We start from the raw sequence: 23141 nt of genomic DNA, 5'->3' as shown, positions 1-23141 counted from the left end.
TACATACATACATACATACATACATACATACATACATACATACATACATACATACATACATACATACATACATACATACATACATACATACATACATACATACATACATACATACATACATACATACATACATACATACATACATACATACATACATACATACATACATACATACATACATACATACATACATACATACATACATACATACATACATACATACATACATACATGGAGGCAAATAAAAATAAAAACAAACGGACGGAGGTGCCAAACCCCTTCGCAAGAGGTGGTTTGGCGAGGTCTCCCCCCCGTGGGGAGAGTAGTGGAGCGATGAGTGCTGCACCCGAAAGCACCAGTGACCCCCCAGCAGCGGTAGGCAATACCCCTACCAATGCATCGGAGGGGCCAATAGCTGCGATGCGCAAAGTAGCGAAGCAACTCGATTCTATAATCGACTTCGCTAGCGCAAAGCAGAACATAGCCAAGGAGTTGAAGTTGAGCCTTCTGGAGCTCCGGAAAGCTGTTCGTGTCGCAAGACAGGAACAGCAGGCATATGTTGAGAGGGTGGAATGTCGGGAGAGGCCCGACAGAGAAACCCAGACAGTGGCCTCCAATAGGGAGGAAAGAGAGAAGGTCAATAGAGGTTCACAGACAGTGGCCTTTACCTTCTACGGAGCAGCCACGTCGATCGGAGCGGCGACCGAGTTCCCCTCGAAGGGAAAAGGAAAGGGCAATCGCAAGACGGCATCGAATGCGAAGCGCCCTAGGAAGTCGCCAGGAGAGGGTGCCAAAACCGACACCACTCGGCGGGCAACCGTCAAGGTCAAACGCCGCCTGGGTGAGGTAAGCGAGGGCGAGAGTGACCTCGCTGTGGAGAGCGATGGTACCAGCAACCCGGCACGACCGGGGCAGGGGGGCTCAAACCCCTGGACGCTGGTCACCAAGAAAAAACCGGCACCGAAACCGGAGGTACCGCGGCCTGCGAGGAAGGCCAAGGACAGAGGCGAAGCCTTGTGGTTAAAAACCGACAAGGACAAATACGCCGATATCCTTAAATCGATGAAGGCGGCCGAAAGCCTCTCGGCCCTTGGGCAGGATGTGCGTAGCGTAAGACGCACCAACACGGGAGAGATGCTCCTGGTGCTGAAGCGAGGCGCACAATCAAGTGCAGTATATAAGGCCTTGGCCCAAGAGGTCCTTGGTGAGGGCGCCCAAATCAGGTCGCTAGGTGCGGAAACAACTCTCCAGTGCAAGCACTTGGACGAGTTCACGACCGCAGAAGACGTCGTCGCAGCCGTCAAGGAGCAATGCGGCGTCACAATCGAGCGGGCCTCTGTGCGATTGAGGGACGGACCCTCTGGCACCCAAGTAGCCTACCTCAGGCTACTGAATGCGGATGCCAAAAAGGTAACCGAGAAAGGGAATCTGAAGATCGGCTGGTCGGTATGCCCTATTAGTATACCCCAGCCGCCTTCAGTGGACAGGTGCTATCGGTGCCTAGAATCCGGCCATAAAGCTTACGAATGCAAAGGCATAGACAGGAGCAAGCTATGTCGTCGATGCGGCGAGGAGGGGCATAAAGAGCGGGGGTGCACTAAGGCATATAAGTGCCTTATCTGCACCGCTAAGAAGCAAGCCCATAAACATGCTATGGGCGGACCTTCGTGTCCCTTCGGCGAGTTAAATAAGAAGAAGCCGTGAGAGTCACACAGCTAAATCTTAACCATTGTGCAGCAGCCCAACAGCTGCTGTGGCAGTCGGTCTCGGAGTCGAGGACAGATGTCGCCCTCTTATCAGACCCGTACAGCATCCCTGCCGGCAACGGCAATTGGGTGTCGGACGGGTCTGGAATGGTGGCAATCTGTACAACGGGAAGGTTCCCGGTTCAAGAGGTAATACACCCCTCCGCCGAGGGTGTGGCGATTGCCAAGATCAATGGTGTGTTCTATTGCAGCTGCTACGCCCCACCAAGGTGGCCATAGAACAGTTCTACCAGATGATCGACAGGCTCTCGTCGGACCTCGTGGGCCGGAAACCGGTAGTAATAGCGGGAGACTTCAACGCTTGGGCAGTGGAGTGGGGCAGCCGCTGTACAAATAGCAGGGGTCAAGCGTTTGCGAAACTCGATACTGTGCTAGCTAATGATGGCTCCGCTAGTACATTCCGTAGAAACGGAGTGGAGGCGTGGATTGATTTGACCTTTGCCAGCCCGAGTCTGGCTCCAGGCATGGAATGGAGGGTAGACGAAGGCTACACCCATAGCGATCACTTAGCAATCCGCTTTAAGATCAACTATGGTGTGCAGCATCCGAGGGCGGGAGATCCCTGTCAGGTACGCGGGTGGAAGTCCAATCACTTCGACAGCGAAGCTTTCACCGCGGCCCTGGGACTGGAGGCCAACACCGACAGTCTAAGCGGGGATGCGCTGGTAGCTGTTCTATCACGCGCGTGCGACGCCACTATGCCGAGAAAAACACTGCCAAGATACGGTAGATGCCCGGTATACTGGTGGAGTGCCGAGATTGCAGCTCTACGGTCAGCCTGTCTCAGAGCTAGACGTAGGATGCAAAGAGCTCGCACCGAGGATGCAAGAGAGAACCGCCGTGAAGTGTTTCGAGCTGCGAAATTAGCCCTTAACAAGGCTATTAAAAGCAGCAAGAGAGCGTGTTTCGACAACCTGTGTGAGAGTGCCAACGCGAATCCGTGGGGTGACGCCTACCGGATTGTGATGGCCAAGACCAAAGGGGGCTCCTCACCCCCAGAACGGTCTCCGGACCGGTTGGCAACGATTATCGAAGTACTCTTCCCGTCTCGAGCCACAAGCCCCTGGCCATCTGCACTACGAGACAGTGCGGGCACGGTCGAAATGGTGGCTCCAGTGACGAACGAAGAACTACTCGCAGTGGCTAAATCCCTAGCAATGAACAAAGCTCCAGGGCCGGATGGAGTTCCGAACAACGCTCTCAAGGCAGCGATCATAGCGAACCCGAACATGTTCAGGCTAGCTATGCAGAGATGCCTTGACGAGTGCCGTTTCCCCGATAGATGGAAAAGGCAGAAACTGGTGCTGTTGCCGAAGCCCGGGAAGCCGCCAGGCGACCCATCGGCGTACAGACCAATCTGTCTGATAGACACGACTGGCAAACTGCTTGAGAGGATCATCCTCAACAGGCTCACCCCGTACGCGGAAGGTACGGACGGTCTGTCAAGCAACCAGTTTGGCTTTCGGAAGGGTAAGTCCACAGTGGACGCTCTCAACTCAGTGATAAATACTGCCGAGATAGCGATCCAACGAAAAAGGCGAGGTATTCGATACTGTGCGTTAGTGACACTTGACGTGAAGAACGCATTCAACAGCGCAAGCTGGGATGCCATCGCGCTCTCGTTACACCGGCTTAGCCTACCGGTGGGTCTGTACCGGATCCTGGAAAGTTACTTCCAAAACCGCGTACTGCTATACGAGACCGATGCCGGTCAGAAAAGGGTTCCGATTACCGCCGGAGTCCCGCAGGGCTCGATCCTAGGCCCGGTGCTATGGAACCTCATGTATGACGGGGTTCTGAGACTGAAGTTCCCTCCTGGGGTCAAGATCGTCGGCTTTGCTGACGACGTAACCTTGGAGGTCTACGGGGAGTCAATTCCTGAGGTAGAACTAACCGCAGAACACGCGATTAGCACGGTGGAGGAATGGATGAGCACGAGAGGCCTGGAGCTCGCTCATCATAAGACGGAGGTAGTTATCGTCAACAACCGCAAGTCGGCACAACATGCAGTTATCCATGTGGGAGAAGTCGCGATCACTTCACAGCGAAGTCTGAAGTCTCTCGGAGTCATTATAGACGACAAGCTGACCTTCGGCAGCCATGTCGACTATACGTGCAAGAGAGCGTCGACTGCTGTTGCGGCACTATCGAGAATGATGTCCAACAGCTCAAAGGTGTGCGCCAGTAGACGTAGGTTACTGGCAGGCGTTGCCGTATCTATCCTCAGGTACGGCGGCCCGTCATGGTCAAGAGCACTGAGGGTAACCAGTTACCTACAGAAACTGGAGAGCACCTACCGCGTGATGTGCCTCAGAGTGATATCTGCCTACCGCACGGTATCACACGATGCATCCTGCGTGATAGCGAGCATGATGCCAGTCGGGCTGGTCATTCGGGAAGATGAGGAGTGCTTTGAGCTACGTGGAAATAGGGGAGCCCGCGAGCGCACCAGGGTGACCTCGGTCGCCAAATGGCAGCGTGAGTGGGACAACTCCTCGAAAGGTAGGTGGACCCACCGGCTGATACCTAGCATATCGAGCTGGGTGGGAAGACCCCATGGGGAAGTTCACTTCCACCTGACACAATTCCTGTCAGGCCATGGCTGTTTCCGTCAGTACCTCCACAGGTTCGGGCACGCGGAGGTCCCAGTCTGCCCGGACTGCCCAGGTGTAGATGAAACTGCCGAACACATACTGTTCGTATGTCATCGGTTCGACGTCGAAAGAAGAGCAATGCTTGACGTCTGTGGCTGGGACACAACCCCGGATACCCTTATTCAGCGGATGTGTCAAACGGTGGAGAAGTGGAACGCAGTCTCGGCTGCTACCATCCAGATTGCCAGTAGGCTACAGGTAATCTGGCGAACCGAGCAACAGACGGCGGGCACGGCTAACTAGTGATTGGTTAGCTGGAGCGAAAAAGGCCAAGCGCAAAATAAGAGAGTGAATGGTCTGTTCATGCCGAGGCAGGTTGGCGCAGCGAATGGCAACCGCGTAAGGGGTAAACCCAGCCACCCCGAAGCAAGACAGAAGAGTGAGTGTATAGGCGTATAAGTGGACTGCCTCATGCCAAGACGGGAGGGTCGTAGCGTAGTATGTTGGAACTAAACTATCGATGCCTCATGGCGTGGCAGAGGAGTGAAAGGGTGAGCATCCAAGTCAGTCTCACACTGCATGTTAAGGGTGAGCATAAAAGTCAGCCTCACAGGTTGGTAGAGGCTAGCACAAAAGTCAGCCTAGCAAGGAATGAAAAAGGTGAGCACAAAAGTCAGCCTCGCATGGTATGTCAGAAGTGGGGCCTAAGAAAAATGTCCTACATAGGATGCCAGAGGGAGTGACAAAGGTACAATAGAGTGGCACGATTGAGAGTGAATCAGGTGATAGGGTGAGCACCCAAGTCAGCCTCACATGGATGGGTAGGGCGAGCACAAAAGTAAGCCTAGCAAGGAATGAGTAAGGTGAGCACACAAGTCAGCCTCGCATGGAACGTAAAAGGTGAGCACAAAAGTCAGCCTCATGTGGGAGTGTTTGAGAGTGAATCAAAGTGCGATTGAGAGAGCACCCAAGTAAGCCTCATACAGGATGTATGAACGCGTGAGTGAGAGTGAATGAGTACATTTAGTACAGCCATCCCCCCAGAAGTAATACCGAGAGGTAGTTCCTGGGAGGAATGATGGCGGAGCCCAATGGAGTTTAGTCGGTATTAATGGCTGGTCACCATTCGAGTCCGACACGCCCCCAGTGCACCCCGTGTGGTAGATTGGACCCTACCGTTAGCACGTGTACTGGGCTAGGACATAAAGGTCTTCTCCATTGTAAAAAAAAAAAAACATACATACATACATACATACATACATACATACATACATACATACATACATACATACATACATACATACATACATACATACATACATACATACATACATACATACATACATACATACATACATACATACATACATACATACATACATACATACATACATACATACATACATACATACATACATACATACATACATACATACATACATACATACATACATACATACATACATACATACATACATACATACATACATACATACATACATACATACATACATACATACATACATACATACATACATACATACATACATACATACATACATACATACATACATACATACATACATACATACATACATACATACATACATACATACATACATACATACATACATACATACATACATACATACATACATACATACATACATACATACATACATACATACATACATACATACATACATACATACATACATACATACATACATACATACATACATACATACATACATACATACATACATACATACATACATACATACATACATACATACATACATACATACATACATACATACATACATACATACATACATACATACATACATACATACATACATACATACATACATACATACATACATACATACATACATACATACATACATACATACATACATACATACATACATACATACATACATACATACATACATACATACATACATACATACATACATACATACATACATACATACATACATACATACATACATACATACATACATACATACATACATACATACATACATACATACATACATACATACATACATACATACATACATACATACATACATACATACATACATACATACATACATACATACATACATACATACATACATACATACATACATACATACATACATACATACATACATACATACATACATACATACATACATACATACATACATACATACATACATACATACATACATACATACATACATACATACATACATACATACATACATACATACATACATACATACATACATACATACATACATACATACATACATACATACATACATACATACATACATACATACATACATACATACATACATACATACATACATACATACATACATACATACATACATACATACATACATACATACATACATACATACATACATACATACATACATACATACATACATACATACATACATACATACATACATACATACATACATACATACATACATACATACATACATACATACATACATACATACATACATACATACATACATACATACATACATACATACATACATACATACATACATACATACATACATACATACATACATACATACATACATACATACATACATACATACATACATACATACATACATACATACATACATACATACATACATACATACATACATACATACATACATACATACATACATACATACATACATACATACATACATACATACATACATACATACATACATACATACATACATACATACATACATACATACATACATACATACATACATACATACATACATACATACATACATACATACATACATACATACATACATACATACATACATACATACATACATACATACATACATACATACATACATACATACATACATACATACATACATACATACATACATACATACATACATACATACATACATACATACATACATACATACATACATACATACATACATACATACATACATACATACATACATACATACATACATACATACATACATACATACATACATACATACATACATACATACATACATACATACATACATACATACATACATACATACATACATACATACATACATACATACATACATACATACATACATACATACATACATACATACATACATACATACATACATACATACATACATACATACATACATACATACATACATACATACATACATACATACATACATACATACATACATACATACATACATACATACATACATACATACATACATACATACATACATACATACATACATACATACATACATACATACATACATACATACATACATACATACATACATACATACATACATACATACATACATACATACATACATACATACATACATACATACATACATACATACATACATACATACATACATACATACATACATACATACATACATACATACATACATACATACATACATACATACATACATACATACATACATACATACATACATACATACATACATACATACATACATACATACATACATACATACATACATACATACATACATACATACATACATACATACATACATACATACATACATACATACATACATACATACATACATACATACATACATACATACATACATACATACATACATACATACATACATACATACATACATACATACATACATACATACATACATACATACATACATACATACATACATACATACATACATACATACATACATACATACATACATACATACATACATACATACATACATACATACATACATACATACATACATACATACATACATACATACATACATACATACATACATACATACATACATACATACATACATACATACATACATACATACATACATACATACATACATACATACATACATACATACATACATACATACATACATACATACATACATACATACATACATACATACATACATACATACATACATACATACATACATACATACATACATACATACATACATACATACATACATACATACATACATACATACATACATACATACATACATACATACATACATACATACATACATACATACATACATACATACATACATACATGCATACATACATACATACATACATACATACATACATACATACATACATACGTACATACATACATACATACATACATACATACATACATACATACATACATACATGCATACATACATACATACATACATACATACATACATACATACATACATACATACATACATACATACATACATACATACATACATACATACATACATACATACATACATACATACATACATACATACATACATACATACATACATACATACATACATACATACATACATACATACATACATACATACATACATACATACATACATACATACATACATACATACATACATACATACATACATACATACACATATACATACACTCCGCTAGCGAATGACGGATCTCAATAGTGGCACGTCTGTAATAACATACGTACATGGAACTATTGAGAACCAGAGCTACAGGTCTAAAGCCCTGGTAAAGGAGGATGGTTGTGATGATCCGGGCCGAGATCACCACGTAAAGCAAGGTAGGGCATAACCCCAATTCCAAGGCGTGAAGCGACCCGTGCCGAGGGATGAGTGATCGAGGGGGTGAAAAAGATGCTCGATCGTTAACGGAGCCTGTGGGGTACCTGGGCAACCCCCACAGTAAGCGTCCCTTACCACGCTAATGCGGAGCTCTGGCGTGGCGGACATATATTTCTCGCGCTACTCGTGGGACTATACATGGAGGTAAATAAAAATAAAAACAAACAGACGGAGGTGCCAAACCCCTTCGCAAGAGGTGGTTTGGCGAGGTCTCCCCCCCGTGGGGAGAGTAGTGGAGCGATGAGTGCTGCACCCGAAAGCACCAGTGACCCCCCAGCAGCGGTAGACAATATCCCTACCAATGCATCGGAGGGGCCAATAGCTGCGATGCGCAAAGTAGCGAAGCAACTCGATTCTATAATCGACTTCGCTAGCGCAAAGCAGAACATAGCCAAGGAGTTGAAGTTGAGCCTCTTGGAGCTCCGGAAAGCTGTTCGTGTCGCAAGACAGGAACAGCAGGCCTATGTTGAGAGGGTGGAATGTCGGGAGAGGCCCGACAGAGAAACCCAGACAGTGGCCTCCAATAGGGAGGAAAGAGAGAAGGTCGATAGAGGTTCACAGACAGTATCCTTTACCTTCTACGGAGCAGCCACGTCGAGCAAAATAAGAGAGTGAATGGTCTGTTCATGCCGAGGTAGGTTGGCGCAGCGAATGGCAACCGCGTAAGGGGTAAACCCAGCCACCCCGAAACAAGACAGAAGAGTGAGTGTATAGGCGTATAAGTGGACTGCCTCATGCCAAGACGGGAGGGTCGTAGCGTAGTATGTTGGAACTAAGCTATCGATGCCTCATGGCGTGGCAGAGGAGTGAAAGGGTGAGCATCCAAGTCAGTCTCACATTGCATGTTAAGGGTGAGCATAAAAGTCAGCCTCACAGGTTGGTAGAGGCTAGCACAAAAGTCAGCCTAGCAAGGAATGAAAAAGGTGAGCACAAAAGTCAGCCTCGCATGGTATGTCAGAAGTGGGGCCTAAGAAAAATGTCCCACATGGGATGCCAGAGGGAGTGACAAAGGTACAATAGAGTGGCACGATTGAGAGTGAATCAGGTGATAGGGTGAGCACCCAAGTCAGCCTCACATGGATGGGTAGGGCGAGCACAAAAGTAAGCCTAGCAAGGAATGAGTAAGGTGAGCACACAAGTCAGCCTCGCATGGAACGTAAAAGGTGAGCACAAAAGTCAGCCTCATGTGGGAGTGTTTGAGAGTGAATCAAAGTGTGATTGAGAGAGCACCCAAGTAAGCCTCATACAGGATGTATGATCGAGTGAGTGAGAGTGAATGAGTACATTCAGTACAGCCATCCCCCCAGAAGTAATACCGAGAGGTAGTTCCTGGGAGGAATGATGGCGGAGCCCAATGGAGTTTAGTCGGTATTAATGGCTGGTCACCATTCGAGTCCGACACGCCCCCAGTGCACCCAGTGTGGTAGATTGGACCCTACCGTTAGCACGTGTACTGGGCTAGGACATAAAGGTCTTCTCCATTGTAAAAAAAAGCATACATACACACAGATATTTTGCGATCTCGGCGAACTGAGTCGAATGTTATATGAGACTCGGCCCTCCGGGCCTCGGTTAGAAAATCGGTTTTTGAAGCAATTGCATAACCTTTCTATATTAGAAAGGCAAAAGAATAATATTTAATTAGCTTAATAAGCATGAGTTCAATGTTATCTTCATGTGATTATAATTTGGAAAGGTTGATGGAATGGGTTTGGAAAGGTTGGTGGAATGGGTCTGAAGGGCAGCAGGGACAGGAAGGACAGGAGTCTAGGGGCCTAACGAACCCCCTTCCCCCCCACAGCCCTACTGCGAGTTGGGGAGTTTTGCTAGGATATGGTGGGGCTAAGATTGGGCTCTTTTGAACCTCTAAAAAAAGCCATAACTCCGAAAGCAGCTCCGACGAAGCGAGTCTGTTCCGCTTCTGCTCAGATCCTAAGATTCCAATAATCTAAGATCTGGGCAATAAAAGCACTCTAGCCCAACCGGAGTGCCAACCGGCACATCAGGATCGACGCCAGTAACATCTTGATTATGGTATACTGGCCATGGCGAACGGCAACGGACAGGACACGGATGACGAAAAGGATGGCACTACTCCCCATGAGAGATAGTGTCAACCCTTGCATGACCTCACTGCTGCTTTTCGGCAGCATAGATAATCATGGGATCGCGAGAGGCGACTATGTGCAGCGAGTGGAGATAGCGGCCCGGAGTTGGGACCTAATAAAATAAAATGGAGAAACAACAAGCAACCGATATAAATGGAGCAGGCACGGCAAATCCGTTTGCCAGAGGAGGGTTGGTGAGGTCACCACCACCAATAGTAGCTGAAGTCACCCAGCAAGAGCAGGAGGAGGGGAAGCCGAAGCAACAGCAACAGCAGCAACAAAAACAGCCGGAGCAGAGCGGAAGGAGCTACACCCCACAAACGCCAAAGGTAGTGGTAGCGAGGCACTTGGTGGAGGAGCTCCACAAGTTCGTGGACATGAGAAACAATGTCCACAAAGACATTAAGGAGATGGTCATCAAAATCCGGAAGGCGCTACTGTCTGCCGTGAAAGAGTACGATACGGCAACGCAGAGGGCAGATTCAGCTGAGCGAGCATCCGCGTCGGCTAAGGCCACTATCCTCCTAGCCCCTCCGAAACAGGGTAAGGAGAGGCAGATTGGAGTGGAGAACACGCCAGTTCCCATAACTCCAAAGAGGACAAGATCCTCACCAGGAGAAGAAAGACCAGGCGGGTCAAAGAGGCAGACGCTCGAGGATGCTGTTGCTGCCGAAGAAAAGGACGCCACCTTACAGGGTGAAAGCTGGAGCACCGTTGTAGGTCGGAAGGAGAAACGCGGGAAACAGCAAAAAAAGAAGGAGGAGCGAAAAGGGGAGCAGAAGAGGAAATCAGAACCCTCGGCTCGTCAGAAGGCGCCTAAAGGAGAAGCCGTGCTCGTCAAAGCAAATGACGAGACTACGTACGCAGCACTCCTCAAAAAGGTCAGAGAGGACCCGGAGCTGAAAGATTTGGGGGAAAACGTGTTAAGAGTCAGGCGTACCCAAAAAAATGAGATGCTCCTCGAGCTTAAGAAGAATACTACGACTAGTAGCTCTGCCTTGCAGGAGACTATAACTAAATCAATGGGTGGAAAGGCAGAAGTTAAAGCCTTAAGCCCGGAGATGGTAATCGTGTACAAAGACCTCGACGAAATAACGACGGAAGACGAGCTGAGAGGTGCTATGAAGCAGCAGTGCAAACTGGGCGAGGTGCACATGACGATCCGGTTAAGGAAGGGATACGGAGGAACGCAGATAGCGATGATACGTTTACCGGTAACCGCTGCAGACAAGGCACTGGAGGTAGGTAAGGTTACAGTTGGATGGTCGAGATGCCTACTGAGAGCCGCCCCACGAGTAAACAAACAAGCAGAGAAATGCTTCAAATGTTTAGGCTTTGGATGCGGAAAGACGGGCCATCTTGCGAGAGACTGCACGCAGAGGCCGAAGTGCTTGCTTTGCACCCCAGCGGAAGGAAACGACCATCAGACGGGTGGCTTTAAATGCCCAGCGTACAAGAAGGCGACTGCAGGCCAACGGTGATGGAGATGACCCAGATAAACCTGAATCACTGTGATACCACACAGCAACTGTTGTGGCAGTCTACGACAGAAACTATGTGCGATGTCGCTTTGATCGCAGAGCCTTATCAAGTCCCCCCAAATAACGGTAACTGGGTGGCGGATAGATCAGGAACCGCAGCGATACAAGTAATGGGAAGATTCCCTATCCAAGAAGTGGTAGAACGTTCCTATGAGGGTTTCGTGATAGCCAAAATCAACGGCATCTTCGTATGTAGCTGTTACGCTCCCCCAAGGTGGAAAGTAGAGCAGTTCAGCCTAATGCTGGAGCAGTTAATCGAGCAGTTGATCGATCGGAAGCCGGTAGTCATTGGTGGTGACTTCAACGCCTGGGCTGTGGAATGGGGCAGTAAAGTAACCAACACAAGAGGGTGTATCCTGCAGGAAGCTCTAGCGAAGTTAGACGTACGATTGTGCAATGAAGGCTCTGTTAGTACATTTCGGAGAGACGGGAGGGAGTCCATCATAGACGTCACATTCTGTAGTCCCTCATTGACGGCGAACATGGATTGGAGAGTATGCGAAACGTATACGCATAGTGACCACCAGGAGATTCGCTACCGTATCGGCCAACGGAACCCCGCGGCAGTACAGAGAAGGGTGACCGGCGAACGAAAGTGGAAGACGAAAGCCTTCAACAAAGACCTCTTTGTTGAGGCACTTCGGCCGAACGGCGGGACCGAGAACGTGGATGCGGCTGACCTAACAAGAAGGATTGTGGCGGCTTGTGACGCCACAATGCCGCGAAAACTGGAACCACGCAACAAACAACTTAGTACGTTACGCGCTGCTTGTCTCAGAGCCAGAAGGCGGGCCCAAAGAGCAAGGTCGGAACCAGATAGAGAAGAGCATAAGGCATCGTTTCGGAAAGCTAGGGCCGCTCTAAAACGGGAGATCAGACTTAGCAAGTCAGAGTGCCACAAGCAGCTATGCCGAGAAGTAGACGCCAATCCCTGGGGTGACGCATACCGAGTCGTGATGGCGAAAATGAAGGGTCCGACGACGCCAGCCGAAATGTGTCCGAGCAAGCTGAAGATAATCGTCGAGGGTCTTTTCCCGAAGCACGATCCAACTATATGGCCACCGTCACCGCACGGCGAGGAAGAAGGAACAAACATGGATCGGCAAGTGACTAACGACGAGCTAGTAGAAGCATCGAAGCGCCTAAAACCAAAGAAAGCCCCTGGTCCGGATGGAATACCAAACGTGGTACTGAAAGCTGCGATCCTGGAATATCCGGACATGTTCAGGATAGTGATGCAGAAGTGCCTAAATGAAGGCAACTTCCCCGAAATGTGGAAGGTCCAGAAGCTGGTGTTGCTGCCGAAGCCAGGGAAGCCACCTGGCGACCCGACCTCGTACAGACCCATATGCCTGCTGGATACACTCGGAAAACTCCTGGAAAGGATCATTCTTAACAGGTTGACGAAATTCACGGAAGGTGAGCGCGGACTGTCCAAGATGCAGTTTGGTTTCCGCAAAGGAGCATCGACAGTGGATGCAATTCGGATAGTGCTCGAGTGCCGAGAAGTCATCTAAACAGAAGCGAAGAGGAGATCGATACTGCGCTGTGGTCACGATAGATGTGAAGAACGCGTTCAACAGTGCCAGCTGGGAAGCCATCGCTGCAGCGCTGCATAGAATGAGGGTTCCCGACTATCTGTGCCAGATCCTGAAGAGCTACTTTCAGAGCAGAGTGCTACTGTACGAGACGAGCGAAGGACAGAAGTCATTGCGTGTCACAGCGGGCGTTCCTCAGGGCTCCATTCTCGGTCCAACCCTTTGGAACGGGATGTACGATGGGGTGTTAACGCTGCAGCTGCCTAGGAAAGTGAAAATCGTAGGTTTCGCGGACGACGTGTCACTAACGGTGATGGGTGAGACACTTGAAGAAGTGGAGGTGTCGGTGACGGAGACAATAGACGCGATCGAGAGCTGGATGAACGGGGTCAAGCTGCAAATAGCTCACCACAAGACGGAGGTGTTGTTGGTCAGTAACTGCAGATCGGTCCAACGGATGCAGATCGACGTCGGAGGGCACGTGATTTCATCGAAACGTGCATTGAAGCAATTGGGAGTTATAGAGTTATAATCGACGACCGGTTGAGCTTCAACAACCACGTTGATTACGCCTGTGAAAAGTCGGCGAAGGCAACGAACGCAATAGCGAGAATCATGCCAAACGTCGGCGGTCCGCCGGAATGCCCTAGATTCGAAGAAGTTCGTAGGGGTATACCTGGTATGACAGCGGACAATATCGTCGAAGAGATGTGCCGTGACGAACATACCTGGGACGCTATCAACAGAGTGGTCTCGAGCCTACTCTCCGAGTTGCAGAGGAAGTGGCGTAGAGACCAACAAGAAACCGCAAATCGGGTTTCGAGAGAAATTCCGCCGCCGGGGAACTCTCCAACTGTGTAGACTAGGTCCACCGCCGGGGACCAGTTGAGTAGTGCGTGATGTAGCACCGAGTTGGGTCGTCGGGGCGCCTGGGAACCGGACGTCAAACTTCACCGGAATCGCTGAACCGACCTCGACATCCTTCCGGGTAGCTCGTGAGTAGGCTATATCCACCGCCGGGGATTGAACCGAGTAGACCGCGTCGCAGAGCTAGCAGATGGTAGAGAATTGGTGGTGTGTAGAGGAGTGGGGCGAAGAAACGAACTAGTAAGTAGTTGAATTAGAGTGTGTGCTATGCACATAAAAACCCCTCCCCGAAGTAATGCCGTAAGGTAGTGCCGGGGAGGAATCAGGTTCTGGGCAAGAGCAGTGGTTTTTAGAGGGTCGGGTGATGGCAGCCTAAACCCGTTCCCTGACAATGGGGTTTTTGTACATTTTTCCTCACTCAGGGTTTTTCTAAAATTTTTTTTACTGCTCTCAAAAAAAAACATACATACATACATACATACATACATACATATATACATACATACATACATACATACATACATACATACATACATACATACATACATACATACATACATACATACATACATACATACATACATACATACATACATACATACATACATACATACATACATACATACATACATACATACATACATACATACATACATACATACATACATACATACATACATACATACATACATACATACATACATACATACATACATACATACATACATACATACATACATACATACATACATACATACATACATACATACATACATACATACATACATACATACATACATACATACATACATACATACATACATACATACATACATACATACATACATACATACATACATACATACATACATACATACATACATACATACATACATACATACATACATACATACATACATACATACATACATACATACATACATACATACATACATACATACATACATACATACATACATACATACATACATACATACATACATACATACATACATACATACATACATACATACATACATACATACATACATACATACATACATACATACATACATACATACATACATACATACATACATACATACATACATACATACATACATACATACATACATACATACATACATACATACATACATACATACATACATACATACATACATACATACATACATACATACATACATACATACATACATACATACATACATACATACATACATACATACATACATACATACATACATACATACATACATACATACATACATACATACATACATACATACATACATACATACATACATACATACATACATACATACATACATACATACATACATACATACATACATACATACATACATACATACATACATACATACATACATACATACATACATACATACATACATACATACATACATACATACATACATACATACATACATACATACATACATACATACATACATACATACATACATACATACATACATACATACATACATACATACATACATACATACATACATACATACATACATACATACATACATACATACATACATACATACATACATACATACATACATACATACATACATACATACATACATACATACATACATACATACATACATACATACATACATACATACATACATACATACATACATACATACATACATACATACATACATACATACATACATACATACATACATACATACATACATACATACATACATACATACATACATACATACATACATACATACATACATACATACATACATACATACATACATACATACATACATACATACATACATACATACATACATACCGGGGGGCAGCAGGGACAGGAAGGACAGGAGTCTAGGGGCCTAACGAACCCCCCCCCCACAGCCCTACTGCGAGTTGGGGAGTTTTGCTAGGATATGGTGGGGCTAAGATTGGGCTCTTCTGAACCTCTAAAAAATGCCATAACTCCGAAAGCAGCTCCGACGAAGCGAGTCTGTGCCGCTTCTGCTAAGATCCTAAGATTCCAATAATCTAAGATCTGGGCAATAAAAGCACTCTAGCCCAACCGGAGTGCCAACCGGCACATCAGGATCGACGCCAGTAACATCTTGATTATGGTATACTGGCCATGGCGAACGGCAACGGACAGGACACGGATGACGGAAAGGATGGCGACTTAGGGCTGACAGACGTGCTGTTCTACTCCCTGAGTAAGGAAGGATGACACCGACTTGAAATGGCGAGTGGGCTAACAGCATGGCTGCCTCCGTTCCAACAAAACCCTGGCAGGTCTCCGGGTACGTTCGAATCTCGCCATCATTTGGTTGGTGGTACTAGGTTCGGTTGAAGCATTCCCGATTTACGCCGATCCGGCTCTGAACACTACTCCCCATGAGAGATGGTGTCAACCCTTGCATGACCTCACTGCTGCTTTTCGGCAGCATAGATAATCATGGGATCACGAGAGGCGACTATGTGCAGCGAGTGGAGATAGCGGCCCGGAGTTGGGACCCAATAAAATAAAATGGAGAAACAACAAGCAACCGATATAAATGGAGCAGGCACGGCAAATCCGTTTGCCAGAGGTGGGTTGGTGAGGTCACCACCACCAATAGTAGCTGAAGTCACCCAGCAAGAGCAGGAGGAGGGGAAGCCGAAGCAACAGCAACAGCAGCAACAAAAACAGCCGGAGCAGAGCGGAAGGAGCTACACCCCACAAACGCCAAAGGTAGTGGTAGCGAGGCACTTGGTGGAGGAGCTCCACAAGTTCGTGGACATGAGAAACAATGTCCACAAAGACATTAAGGAGATGGTCATCAAAATCCGGAAGGCGCTACTGTCTGCCGTGAAAGAGTACGATACGGCAACGCAGAGGGCAGATTCAGCTGAGCGAGCATCCGCGTCGGCTAAGGCTACTATCCTCCTAGCCCCTCCGAAACAGGGTAAGGAGAGGCAGATTGGAGTGGAGAACACGCCAGTTCCCATAACTCCAAAGAGGACAAGATCCTCACCAGGAGAAGAAAGACCAGGCGGGTCAAAGAGGCAGACGCTCGAGGATGCTGTTGCTGCCGAAGAAAAGGACGCCACCTTACAGGGTGAAAGCTGGAGCACCGTTGTAGGTCGGAAGGAGAAACGCGGGAAACAGCAAAAAAAGAAGGAGGAGCGAAAAGGGGAGCAGAAGAGGAAATCAGAACCCTCGGCTCGTCAGAAGGCGCCTAAGGGAGAAGCCGTGCTCGTCAAAGCAAATGACGAGACTACGTACGCAGCACTGCTCAAAAAGGTCAGAGAGGACCCGGAGCTGAAAGATTTGGGGGAAAACGTGTTAAGAGTCAGGCGTACCCAAAAAAATGAGATGCTCCTCGAGCTTAAGAAGAATACTACGACTAGTAGCTCTGCCTTGCAGGAGACTATAACTAAATCAATGGGCGGAAAGGCAGAAGTTAAAGCCTTAAGCCCGGAGATGGTAATCGTGTGCAAAGACCTCGACGAAATAACGACGGAAGACGAGCTGAGAGGTGCTATGAAGCAGCAGTGCAAACTGGGCGAGGTGCACATGACGATCCGGCTAAGGAAGGGATACGGAGGAACGCAGATAGCGATGATACGTTTACCGGTAACCGCTGCAGACAAGGCACTGGAGGTAGGTAAGGTTTCAGTTGGATGGTCGAGATGCCTACTGAGAGCCGCCCCACGAGTAAACAAACAAGCAGAGAAATGCTTCAAATGTTTAGGCTTTGGACATTTAGCAGGGGCTTGCAAAGGCCCGGACAGATCCGGGATGTGCTGGAAATGCGGAGAGACGGGCCATCTTGCGAGAGACTGCACGCAGAGGCCGAAGTGCTTGCTTTGCACCCCAGCGGAAGGGAACGACCATCAGACGGGTGGCTTTAAATGCCCAGCGTACAAGAAGGCGACTGCAGGCCAACGGTGATGGAGATGACCCAGATAAACCTGAATCACTGTGATACCGCACAGCAACTGTTGTGGCAGTCTACGACAGAAACTATGTGCGATGTCGCTTTGATCGCAGAGCCTTATCAAGTCCCCCCTAATAACGGTAACTGGGTGGCGGATAGATCAGGAACCGCAGCGATACAAGTAATGGGAAGATTCCCTATCCAAGAAGTGGTAGAACGTTCCTATGAGGGTTTCGTGATAGCCAAAATCAACGGCATCTTCGTATGTAGCTGTTACGCTCCCCCAAGGTGGACAGTAGAGCAGTTCAGCCTAATGCTGGAGCAGTTAACCGAGCAGTTGATCGATCGGAAGCCGGTAGTCATTGGTGGTGACTTCAACGCCTGGGCTGTGGAATGGGGCAGTAGAGTAACCAACACAAGAGGGTGTATCCTGCAGGAAGCTCTAGCGAAGTTAGACGTACGATTGTGCAATGAAGGCTCTGTTAGTACATTTCGGAGAGACGGGAGGGAGTCCATCATAGACGTCACATTCTGTAGTCCCTCATTGACGGCGAACATGAATTGGAGAGTATGCGAAACGTATACGCATAGTGACCACCAGGAGATTCGCTACCGTATCGGCCAACGGAACCCCGCGGCAGTACAGAGAAGGGTGACCGGCGAACGAAAGTGGAAGACGAAAGCCTTCAACAAAGACCTCTTTGTTGAGGCACTTCGGCCGAACGGCGGGACCGAGAACGTGGATGCGGCTGACCTAACAAGAAGGATTGTGGCGGCTTGTGACGCCACAATGCCGCGAAAACTGGAACCACGCAACAAACGGCGTCCAGCTTACTGGTGGAACGAGACGCTTAGTACGTTACGCGCTGCTTGTCTCAGAGCCAGAAGGCGGGCCCAAAGAGCAAGGTCGGAACCAGATAGAGAAGAGCATAAGGCATCGTTTCGGGAAGCTAGGGCCGCTCTAAAACGGGAGATCAGACTTAGCAAGTCAGAGTGCCACAAGGAGCTATGCCGAGAAGTAGACGCCAATCCCTGGGGTGACGCATACCGAGTCGTGATGGCGAAAATGAAGGGTCCAACGACGCCAGTCGAAATGTGTCCGAGCAAGCTGAAGATAATCGTCGAGGGTCTTTTCCCGAAGCACGATCCAACTATATGGCCACCGTCACCGCACGGCGACGAAGAAGGAACAAACATGGATCGGCAAGTGACTAACGACGAGCTAGTAGAAGCATCGAAGCGCCTAAAACCAAAGAAAGCCCCTGGTCCGGATGGAATACCAAACGTGGTACTGAAAGCTGCGATCCTGGCATATCCGGACATGTTCAGGATAGTGATGCAGAAGTGCCTAAATGAAGGCAACTTCCCCGAAATGTGGAAGGTCCAGAAGCTGGTGTTGCTGCCGAAGCCAGGGAAGCCACCTGGCGACCCGACCTCGTACAGACCCATATGCCTGCTGGATACACTCGGAAAACTCCTGGAAAGGATCATTCTTAACAGGTTGACGAAATTCACGGAAGGTGAGCGCGGACTGTCCAAGATGCAGTTTGGTTTCCGCAAAGGAGCATCGACAGTGGATGCAATTCGGATAGTGCTCGAGAGTGCCGAGAAGTCATCTAAACAGAAGCGAAGAGGAGATCGATACTGCGCTGTGGTCACGATAGATGTGAAGAACGCGTTCAACAGTGCCAGCTGGGAAGCCATCGCTGCAGCGCTGCATAGAATGAGGGTTCCCGACTATCTGTGCCAGATCCTGAAGAGCTACTTTCAGAGCAGAGTGCTACTGTACGAGACGAGCGAAGGACAGAAGTCATTGCGTGTCACAGCGGGCGTTCCTCAGGGCTCCATTCTCGGTCCAACCCTTTGGAACGGGATGTACGATGGGGTGTTAACGCTGCAGCTGCCTAGGAAAGTGAAAATCGTAGGTTTCGCGGACGACGTGTCACTAACGGTGATGGGTGAGACACTTGAAGAAGTGGAGGTGTCGGTGACGGAGACAATAGACGCGATCGAGAGCTGGATGAACGGGGTTAAGCTGCAAATAGCTCGCCACAAGACGGAGGTGTTGTTGGTCAGTAACTGCAGATCGGTCCAACGGATGCAGATCGACGTCGGAGGGCACGTGATTGCATCGAAACGTGCATTGAAGCAATTGGGAGTTATAATCGACGACCGGTTGAGCTTCAACAACCACGTTGATTACGCCTGTGGAAAGTCGGCGAAGGCAACGAACGCAATAGCGAGAATCATGCCAAACGTCGGCGGTCCGAGAAGCAGCACGAGACGTCTGCTATCTACTGTTTCGTCATCGATACTCCGATATGGGGTTCCTGCCTGGAGTGCTGCGCTGAAAACCAAGCGGAACCGTGAAAAGCTAAACAGGACATTCCGACTGATGGCCGTACGAGTCGCGAGTGCCTACAGAACAATATCGTCGGAGGCAGTATGCGTTATCGCCAGGATGATCCCCATCTGCATTACCCTGGCGGAGGACGTGGAATGCTATCAGCGGAGAAATGCACGTAACGCTAGGAGACAGGTTCGAGCGGACTCGTTGGCTAAATGGCAACAGGAGTGGGACAACGCGGAGAAAGGAAGGTGGACCCACCGACTCATCCCAAATTTATCGGCCTGGGTACATAGGAAGCATGGAGAGGTGAACTTCCATTTGACGCAGTTTTTGTCCGGGCACGGATGCTTCCGGAAGTACTTGCATCGGTTTGGACATGCTTCGTCACCCCTTTGCCCGGGTTGTGCGACCGTGCAGGAGACACCGGAACACGTGGTCTTCGAATGCCCTAGATTCGAAGAAGTTCGTAGGGGTATACCTGGTATGACAGCGGACAATATCGTCGAAGAGATGTGCCGTGACGAACATACCTGGGACGCTGTCAACAGAGTGGTCTCGAGCATACTCTCCGAGTTACAGAGGAAGTGGCGTAGAGACCAACAAGAAACCGCAAATCGGGTTTCGAGAGAAATTCCGCCGCCGGGGAACTCTCCAACTGTGTAGACTAGGTCCACCGCCGGGGACCAGTTGAGTAGTGCGTGATGTAGCACCGAGTTGGGTCGTCGGGGCGCCTGGGAACCGGACGTCAAGCTTCACCGGAATCGCTGAACCGACCTCGACATCCTTCCGGGTAGCTCGTGAGTAGGCTATATCCACCGCCGGGGATTGGACCGAGTAGACCGCGTCGCAGAGCTAGCAGTGGGTCGTTGGGGCGCCGGTGAACCGAAAGTTACGCTCCAACCGGAATCGCCGGATAGACCTCAGCACCTACTGTATGGCCCGTTGAGTAGGCTAGATCCACCGCCGGGGACTAGATCGAGTAGATCGGGCGAAACGGAACGAGAGGAAGCCAAAGAGCTCATGAAATTGTGGTGCTAAAACAAAAGAAGAATCGGTACCGGGGGAGCCTCCTTCGCCGGGGAACTCTCCGTCAGCGTAAGCTAGATCCACCGCCGGGGACTAGACTGAGTAGACCGCGACGAAATACCACCAGTCGCAGGTCGTCGGGGCACCAGCGAACCGGACGCTCTGCTCCACCGGAATCGCCGAACTGACCTCGACATCTGGTTGGTTGGCTCGGTTTCGGGAGAACTTCTCTCGCCGGGGAATTCTCCGTCGGAGTAGGCTAGGTCCATCGTCGGGGACTAGACCGAGTAGTTCGCGAACAAGTCTGGTGCTCAAAGAGTAAACGGCGTTGAATGGTGCGAGAAGGGAGTTGCGGTGCTAACCGGCACAAGCGAGCCGCAGGGCTCAGTGAATTAGACAGTCAGAAGTTTGCCGCTCAGACTGTACTCGTAGGGGAGGAGTACTAAGCCTCGACTCACAGCCAGCTTTCCGACTGCCATGCAGAGCTTGCCAGTCTGTGTGGATGGTAGAGAATTGGTGGTGTGTAGAGGAGTGGGGCTGTAACCCTACGGAAGAAACGAGTAGTTGAATTAGAGTGCGTGCTATGCACATAAAAACCCCTCCCCGAAGTAATGCCGTAA

General features: G+C 47.2%; 1 protein-coding gene across 17 annotated transcripts in view; it reads right to left on the bottom strand.

Moving 5' to 3' along the window:
* The window catches only part of LOC131682950 (uncharacterized), a 1036787-nt gene that overhangs the window by 428858 nt on the left and 584788 nt on the right, over positions 1–23141 (bottom strand). The gene's annotated exons all lie outside the window — the stretch shown is intronic.

This window comes from Topomyia yanbarensis, chromosome 2, assembly GCF_030247195.1.
Source record: "Topomyia yanbarensis strain Yona2022 chromosome 2, ASM3024719v1, whole genome shotgun sequence".
In the NCBI taxonomy this organism is placed as follows: Eukaryota; Metazoa; Arthropoda; class Insecta; order Diptera; family Culicidae; genus Topomyia; species Topomyia yanbarensis.
Note: the sequence above shows the minus strand (reverse complement) of the source record. Positions and strands in the feature narration are given on the sequence as shown.